The sequence below is a fragment of the Nuphar pumila genome, chromosome 8 (genome assembly GCF_984573655.1).
Source record: "Nuphar pumila chromosome 8, dmNupPumi1.hap1.1, whole genome shotgun sequence".
Taxonomy (NCBI): domain Eukaryota; kingdom Viridiplantae; phylum Streptophyta; class Magnoliopsida; order Nymphaeales; family Nymphaeaceae; genus Nuphar; species Nuphar pumila.
In genome coordinates, this window is record NC_143256.1 from 7240597 (window position 1) to 7249857 (window position 9261).

General features: G+C 43.0%; 1 pseudogene; it reads right to left on the reverse strand.

The window, feature by feature from the left end:
• Nucleotides 1–7547: 7547 nt before the first annotated feature.
• On the reverse strand, nt 7548–9026 carry LOC149829534 (3-ketoacyl-CoA synthase 4 pseudogene; annotated as a pseudogene).
• Nucleotides 9027–9261: the final 235 nt, after the last annotated feature.

Below are 9261 nucleotides of genomic sequence, written 5' to 3' on the forward strand. Positions count from 1 at the left end.
CATGGATAACTTAAAACAACAAAAAGTACATGCAATGTCACACAAGAGTCATGCATCCATTATAAAATTACACATAAAAGCATAATGAAAATGACATAGGCATGCTGTTACAGGTAACACTCAGGGTCATAGTATTGAAAACGATCCAAAATTTCCCGCAATTGGATTGAAACCGCCTGGAACCGGTCAAGAAAGACCCTAAATTGGTCTCAGAACAGTCGAACCGGCCTGAAACATGCACAAAAGCCTCTAAACCCCTAAAACTGAATGAAAAAACTCTATTCTTTCTTAGATATAAGGAAAATGTGTCTCTTCTTATAAGAACTGATGAAACACCTTTCAGAACCAGTAAAAAAAAGCTTCAAACCGGTCCCAAAATCCATCGAACCAGTGACTAAACTGTTTCTGCACCTTAAAAGGGGTAAACGGTGCAGGGATCCTGTGGACAAGAGGATCCTATTTTGGACCTGGTCCAACCCAAAATAACACATGGTCAGATCCCTCAAACCAAACCCAATCCAGATCCAAACTTTATCTGAATCCAGACCCAAACCAAACAGATCATGGGTTAGAGCTAGATCCTAACCACATAGAACCCGGTTCCTGGGTTCAGGATCGGGCCAAATGGGTCAGACACGAACCCAGTCTGTCAGGAAACCCCGAGACGGGTCTGAACTCTAGACCGGATCCCATTGGATCAGGTTCAAACACAAACCCAATCCACCCAAAAAAATATAACGGATCCCGATTGGGTCCCACCTGAGATGAGTAGAGACCCGATCCACTTGAAACCCGTAACAGGTTTGGGTCCAAATCGGGTCCTCGAAGGATGAGATCATGAACTGATCCACCTAGAACCCACTTTATTGGGTCTGAGTTCGGATCGGATCCCTCCGTGGTAGGCCCAGACCCGATCCAGCTTGAAACCTGAAAATGGGTTTCAGGTCTGGATCGGGTCCACCCCGGGTCGGGATCGATTATAGCAAGCTACATTGGAACCCGACCATTCCCGCTTCCTGAAACTTTTTTTTTAGGTTCCTTCCCCTCCACCTTCAATAACAGTCATCGACGACCGACCATTGCAACCATCGATGACGGTCTGCCTTCGACAGTCTGTGGTCGTCGAACCCAGTCACTGAGCGGTGCCTTCATGGTGAGTGCCAGAATGAGAAAATAAATAAATAAATAACAGGAGGGAAGCCACTGGTTCCTCCGACCCCACCAACGGCGGTGGCCAGCCGCCGACGTGCGCGACCCTTCTCCGGTGACAAAAGCCGGCTTGATAGCCTGCTACGGTCGATTGTGGCTGTTTACAACCACAGTCACCAGCAGCCCTTTGGTTGCCACCTGCGGCTGGCGATGGCGGCTAGCTCCGACACGGCCTGATGCAGCCTCCAGGCTCAGCGGTGACCCAACTAAGGTGGCAAAGGGCTCCTTGTGGGGGCTCTGAGAAAACCCGGCTGAAACCCGGTTTTAGCATCCCAGCTAGCCGATGGAGACCACGGCCAACCTCCCAAAACCAATGTTGTCGACCCACAGGCGATGGGTCGTCGGTCGACACCTCTTCTCTCATCGCCAACTTCCCAAAACCCGAACGGGAGTCCGACAATGGATCAAAGAATAATGTCGATGAAAATTCTGGCAAGCATCGCAAGAACGCCGACACACCCACACCCTAAACATGCTCTGCGGATGCGCGGTGTGAGCCCGTAACCAAATATTAGCACAAAATTGATAAGGAAGAGCCACTTACCGGCTGCATCCATGGACGATCCAAACGAGGCTTTGGTGGAGGTGCTTGGTCAGCGTTCTCTTCAAGAAACCCTCAATGAGCTCAGAGGTGTCTAGGACCCTTGAAACCAAAGTGATAGGAAAACCGATATGATATTATCACGCAATTCTCATCACACTCCACAATGATCTATTTACAGTGGGAGGGGAAGCAGATCAGGTCATGCTGAACATGAGCGTTTTTGCTCATGCCCACATCGTGGCCGTTTGCAATTTGGATGAATGCCATGTGGCTTTGTTGACTTTTGAGCTTTTTAAAATGCAAATCGGATGACCACGATGTCAGCATGAGAAAAAACGTTCATGTTCAGCATGATCCTGTTGGAATTATAAGCTAGACTCTTCGTATTCCTCCCTCATTTTTGGGAAACTCATTTTACTTTAAGGCTTGTTGGAATTATAAGCTAGACTATTCGTATTCCTCCCTCATTTTGTGAACTCGTTTTACATTAAGGTTATTTGCAGTTTTCTATGCAACTCTTTGGCTTCCCCTCTCATTTAATTTTTCTCCTTGAAAATGTAATAGTCTTTTAGTTTTTTTATGGTAGGAATTTATTATGTAATTAAATTCTGGTTGGGCTTGAATGCTATATATATAACAGCCATGTATCCTCATTTTGACAAGTCATTGGTATGTATTAAAGCCTTTTGTAGTCTTCTTCTTCTCTTGCACCACTTCTGTGTGTTTTTCATTCTAGAGAACAATCTTCTTCTCTAGTTTGTTGTTTTATTTCCAACATAGTGGTATCAGAGCTAGGATGACTTCCAATAATATGGTGCAACCACAAGTTCCTTGCTTTGCTGAGAAAAATTATAACAAGTGGAGTATTCAAATGAAGGCATTCTTTGATTCTCAAGATCTATGGGACATTGTTGAAAGTGGCTTCGATGTGATAGATAATGTGGAGGGCATCACTTTACGACAACTAACTGAGTTAAAGGAAAATCATAAGAAGAACAATAAGGCATTGTTCTATATTTATCAAGCGGTTGATGAAGGCATTTTCGAAAGGATATCTGCGGCGGAATCGACAAAAGAAGCATGGGATACTCTCTATACAACATATAAAGGAGAAAACAAGGTAAAAATGGTGAGACTCCAAACTCTTAGAAGTGAATTTGATTCTTTAAAAATGAAAGAATCTGAAACTATTGAAGTATTTTTCAATTGAGTCTTCTCCATTGTTAATCAAATGCGAGTAAATGGTGAAAAACTTGAAGATCAAAGAGTTGTTGAAAAAATATTGAGGAGCTTAACTCGCAAGTTTGAACATATTCTTGTTGCTATAAAAGAATCCAAAGACTTATCCACCTTGTCCATTGATAGTTTAATGGGATCACTTCAATCTCATGAACTTCGTATAAAGCAATTTGATTCTCCTTCAATCGAACAAGCTTTTTAGACACAACTCTCTATTCGTGGTGGTGCTCGAGGACGAAGAGGATATAGAGGTGGTAGAAATCAAGAAATGAAATAAGATGATTGTGATTCATCTTATTTTGTGTGAGGAAGAGGTCAAGGTAGAGGTCGAGGTCGTGGACGCTCTCTCTCACAAGTTCAATGCTTTCATTGTCAGAAGTATGGTCACACCATAAAATTTTGTAGAAAGCGATTGGCAGAAGAAAACCAAAAGGAGGTAACTTTCATGTATGAGAAAAATGAAATTCTTGATGATGATATTATTTTTCTTGCTTGTGATACCAAAGAAGAAACACATGATGAAGTATGGTATATTGATAGTGGTTGTAGTAACCACATGACTAAAAACAAAAATTTATTTGTGAACTTAAATGAAATGGTTCAAACTGATGTTAGAACAGGTGATGATAATAGGCTTGCGGTCAAAGGACGCGGTGATATTCTTGTTAAAACTAACCTTGGAAACAAGCATGTCACCGATGTTTTCTATGTTTCAGGCCTCAAACACAATCTTTTGAGTGTTGGGCCACTTATTCTAAAAGGATATGATCTTCATTTCAAAGGAGAAATATGTAAAATTAAGGACAAGAAGAATGCTCTCATAGCCGAGGTGAAAATGACTCAAAATAAAATGTTTCCATTTATATTTCAAAATGTTGCTCTTCCTTGCTTCAATACTATTATTAAAGATCTATCATGGTTGTGGCATCTTCGATATGGACATTTGAACTTCAGTTCTTTATCTCTTATGTGCAAAAAACATATGGTCAGAGGCATACCTAACATTCATCAGCAAGACAAAATTTGTGAAAGTTGTGTTCTTGGAAAACATCACAGAGACTCTTTTCCTGGTGGCAAATCTTGGCGAGCATCAAAACCACTTGAGTTGGTTCATTTTGATCTATGCGGCCCTATGTGCACCACATCTATTGGAGGTAATCGTTATTTTTTAACATTCATTGATGACTTCAGTCGAAAGACATGGGATTATTTTCTAAAAGAAAAATCTGAGGTGTTCAAATATTTTAAGCAATTTATGACATTTGTTGAAAAGCAAAGTGATCTTTCTATTAAAACCTTGCGTACTGATCGTGGGGCTGAATATATGTCTAATGAGTTCGAGGAATTCTTGAAAAAGAAGGGCATCCATCATCAGTTGACTACTTGGTACACACTTTAACAAAACGGTGTTGCGGAAAGGAAGAATCGCACGATCATGGAGATGGCAAGAAGTATGTTGAAATCTAAAGGTATGCCTAACATATTCTAGGCTGAATCAGTGGCATGTGCTATTTATCTTCTTAATCGTGCCCCCACTAAAAGTGTTCAAGATCTAACTCCTCAAAAAGCTTGGAGTGGGCAAAAACCATGTGTTACTCACTTGAAAGTATTTGACAGCATATGTTATTCTCATATTCCTGATGAACGAAGGAGCAAGCTTGAAGATAAATTTGAAAAATGTATCCTTGTTAGGTACAGTGAATGCTCAAAGGCTTATAAGCTTTACAATCCAATCACCAAGAAAATTATCATAAGCAGAGATGTAAAATTCAGTGAAGAAGAATCTTGGAATTGGGATGGCAAGAATGAAAATAAAAATTCTCATTTCATCAATAAGGAAGAGAGTCATGAGCCAAGTGGTGATGGAGATACTTCACTCTCCTCTCCATCTACGCATTTATCACCATCGTCCTCATCTTCAGGGAGTTCTGAATCTCCTTCTATGAAGACAAGAAGTCTTCAAGAAATTTATGAAACAGCAAGAAAAAATCTTGAGGAAGACTTGGTGAATTTTGCTTTATTTGTGGACGCCGATCCAATTACTTATGAAGAAGCATCTCAAGAAGAGAAGTGGAGAATTGCTATGAATCAAGAAATAGACTCCATTGAAAGAAATCATACTTGGGAGTTGACTGAGCTCCCAAATGGACACAAATCTATTGGCGTCAAGTGGGTATATAAAACAAAATTCAACTCAAATGGAGAAGTGAAAAAATGCAAAGCTCGGCTGGTGGTAAAAGGTTACAAGCAAAGGTATGGCGTTGATTTTAATGAAGTCTTTGCTCCTGTGGCTCGCCTTGAAACAATTCGCATGGTGTTAGCTTTGGCTGCTCAAAGAAAATGAAAGGTCTTTTAAATGGACGTAAAATCAACATTCTTGAATGGTCTCCTTGAAGAAGAAGTGTATATTGATCAACCTCCGGGTTATGTAAAGAAAGGTGAAGAAAACAAAGTGTGTCGATTGAAGAAGGCTTTATATGGGCTAAAACAAGCACCAAGGGCTTGGTATAGTCACATTGATGGATACTTCTTGAGGAATGGTTTCAAACGGTGTCCTTTTGAGCATACTTTGTTCATCAAAGAAGGCAATCAAGGGGAGTTCTTAGTCATATGCTTATATGTTGATGATTTAATAATTACCGGCACTAATGCAAGCATGTGTAAAAATTTCAAGGATATGATGCACGAATTCGAAATGACTGACATGAGGCTTCTCCATTTTTTTCTGGGCATTGAAGTAAAGCAAGCCGAAGATGAAATATTCATATCTCAAAAAAGGTATGCTGAAAATATATTAAAGAAGTTCAGAATGGAGGGCGCTACACCTCTTAATACTCCCATGGAAGTTGGCTTGAAACTTAGCAAAAATGATGGTGAGAGAAAGATCAATGCAACTCTCTATAAAAGCCTTGTTGGTAGTCTTATGTACTTGACTGCTACAAGACTTGATCTTATGTTTGCTGTCAGCATGATTAGCAGATTTATGGAATCTCCTTCTAATATTCATTGAGACATAGGCAAACGAATTTTGAGATATGTGCGTGGCACTATCAATTATGGAATTCATTATAAATGTGTCGAAGATTCAAAATTGGTGGGTTTTTGTGATAGTGATTGGGTTGGAAATAGAGATGATAGTAAAAGCACTTCAGGTTTCGTTTTTCACATTGGCTCAGGTGCAATCTCCTGGGCATCGAAGAAGCAAGCAATTGTGGTTCTCTCTACAACCGAAGCTCAGTATATTTCATTGGCTCTTTCTAGTTGTTAAGCTCTCTGGCTAAGGTGGATTCTTTATGAGTTGAAGCATCCTCAATATGAAAGCACTCCTTTGTTTTGTGACAATAGTTCAGCCATAGCACTCACCAAAAATCCAGTTTTTTCATGACAAAAGCAAGCATATTCGAATCAAATATCATTTCATTAGAGACTTGGTCAAAGATGGAGATGTCAATGTCAAGTTTTGCAAGACCCAAGACCAAGTGGCTGATATCTTTACAAAAGCATTGAAGAATGAAACTTTCAATAAATTGAGAGAGAAATTAAGTGTCATTATAGTTTAGCTTAAGAGGGACTGTTGGAATTATAAGCTAAACTCTTCGTATTCCTCACTCATTTTTTGGAAACTCATTTTACTTTAAGGCTTGTTGGAATTATAAGCTAGACTCTTCGTATTTCTCCCTCATTTTGGAAACTCGTTTTACATTAAGGCTATTTACAGTTTTCTATGCAACTCTTTGGATTTCCCTCTCATTTAATTTTTCTCCTTGAAAATGTAATAGTCTTTTAGTTTTTCTATGATAAGAATTTATTATGTAATTAAATTCTAGTTAGACTTGAATGCTATATATATAACAGCCATGTATCTTTGACAAGTCATTGGTATGTATTGAAGCCTTTTGTAGTTTTCTCCTTCTCTTGCGTAGTTTTCTCCTTCTCTTGCATCATTTCTGTGTGTTTTTCATTATAAAGAACAAACCTTCTTCTCTAATTTTTTGTTTTATTTCCAACACCCCCTTCCCCTAAAGCTTCCTTTTTTTTTTTTTTTTTAAGTTAAAGGAGAATAATTATATTCAAAGAGTCACCATCTTTCACGAGCAAAATACATACAATCTTTCTTTATTATTCAATAGTACCACTCAATGTCGCCAGTATCGGTGCGCGAGCTGTATAGCAGAAAATCGATAGGCCTTCTGAATTGGTTATATTTAATAAATGTAAAAAGTATTTAAAATTATTTTAATAACTTTAACACGTATCACATTTTGATTGACACTTAATATTTTTTAATTTTTTTACCCATTCAAAACGATTCACTTGATTACCTGTATCGGCCGATTTACCTGAATTGTTGGCCAAATGATACACGGCCGATACCGATACTGACAACATTTCCACTTGTTAATATTTCCATAGCCTGTCAGTTTTTCACAAAGCTTCGGATTTTACTTTTATCAACCTGTGTGACCCTGTCCACCAACATGGGCACAGCAGCGTGGAGGCAAATTAACACAAGGAAGAAAAAAAAAACCGTGATAATGATGATCATACTAGGCTACTAATCAACAACGGGGTAGTCATCGATACAATCGGACCAAGGATCGGATGTCGAGCCCTGACCGTCGATGTCGATGGAGCGCAAGCTTCTCCAGACGACGCTGTTGGCCTTGGGCCCCGTGCCCATCCCCAGCTGCCACACCTTGTCGCCCTTCTTCACCCTGCCCTTCGCCTCGATGTACCCCAGCTCGTACCACAACGCCGCCGCCGACTGGTTGCCGAAGCGGTGCAGTGTCATGAGCGCGGCCTCCACATCCGACGACCTCAACCTCAACGCCCTACCGATCTCCCTGATCAGCCCCTTCCCGGAGGGAGGGATGCAGAAATGGTCGACCGCCGACTTGAAATCCGGGACGTAAATCTCCGTGCAGGAGTCCACGTACCTCCTGCGCAGCACCGAGATGCCATGCAGCGCCTGCTCGTTGAAGGGCAGTATCATGCGCCCCAGCAGCGAGAGGTGAGACCGCAGCGTCTCCCCCGCCACCTGCAGGAGGTCCCTCTCGATGGTCACCCCCGTTACGCCCTCATCGTCTTCCTCCCGCACGGCCGACAGGTACCCTCTGTCGTCGAACGCCCTCTGCGTCCGCGCCGTGCACACCATCTCGTACTTGGACCAGCGCCTTGCCTCTCTCTTGTTGCTCAGCATCACCCCCGCGCACCCCATCCTGAACAAGCAGTTCAGCAGGAGCTTCCTTCTATCCTTCCCCGCGTACCAACCCGTAGAGATGACCTCCGTGCTCAGAACCACGGCGTTGGAGTCGGGGTAGAGGCCCAGGAGGGTCCGAGCCAGGTCGATGCCCAGGACCCCCGTGCTGCAGCCCATCCCGGAGACGTTGTAGCTCTTCACGTCCTCCCGCATGCCGTACCGGTTGACGATGATGGCGGAGAGCGACGGGGAGGGGCAGAACCCGCTGCAGTTGACGATCAAGATGTCGACGTCGCGAGCGGAAGTGACCGTCTTGGCCAGGAGGTCGTCCATCACGGGGAAGAGGACCATGCGAACTTCGTCGACGCAGTCGACGTGGTTGCCTCTCGGCGGGACGTAGTGCAGGGAGGGCGGGAGGTAGGTCCCCTCTCCCAGGCCGGAGCTGCGGATGACCTTCGACATGAAGTCCAGGCTCTCCTGGTCGAAGGGTCCGAGCATGGAGGCGTGATCTATGAAGGTGCGGAGGGGTACCCTCAGGTGGGAGGGTGGCCTAAGGCAGGAGAAGTCCACCAGGTAGACGGGGAGAGGGCGAGAGAGCCAGTACTGGGTCAGGGCGGCAAACGTGAGCGACAAGAAAAGGAGCGGAACGACGTGGGAGGTGAGGCTCCATCCCAACGCGAAGCAGCACATCTCCAGAGAGATGGAAAACAGTAGGAGGGTTCGAGTGAGGGATTTGGAGGAGTGCAGGAGGCGTTTGTAGACGTAATGGGGAGTGTCGTCGTCACAGTTTTTGGAGGCAGAGGGATTGAGGGAAGACGGCAGAGGTATCTCCATGATTGAAGAAGAGAAGAGAGAAAGGAAACTGGCTCCCTCTAGCTTCCTTCCACTCTATGGTCTGCACTCTGTATAGAACTGCAAGAGTCGGATGAGACCATGCATACGTATATATCTATCTTGGATGCCGCGTTGAAGGAGGACGCGCTTGGTAGAACAGTTTGTTTTTTGGTGGCGCATTATTTATGGGGGCGTCCTTGATGCGTTTAATGTGATTGTACAGAGATCGGCTCCT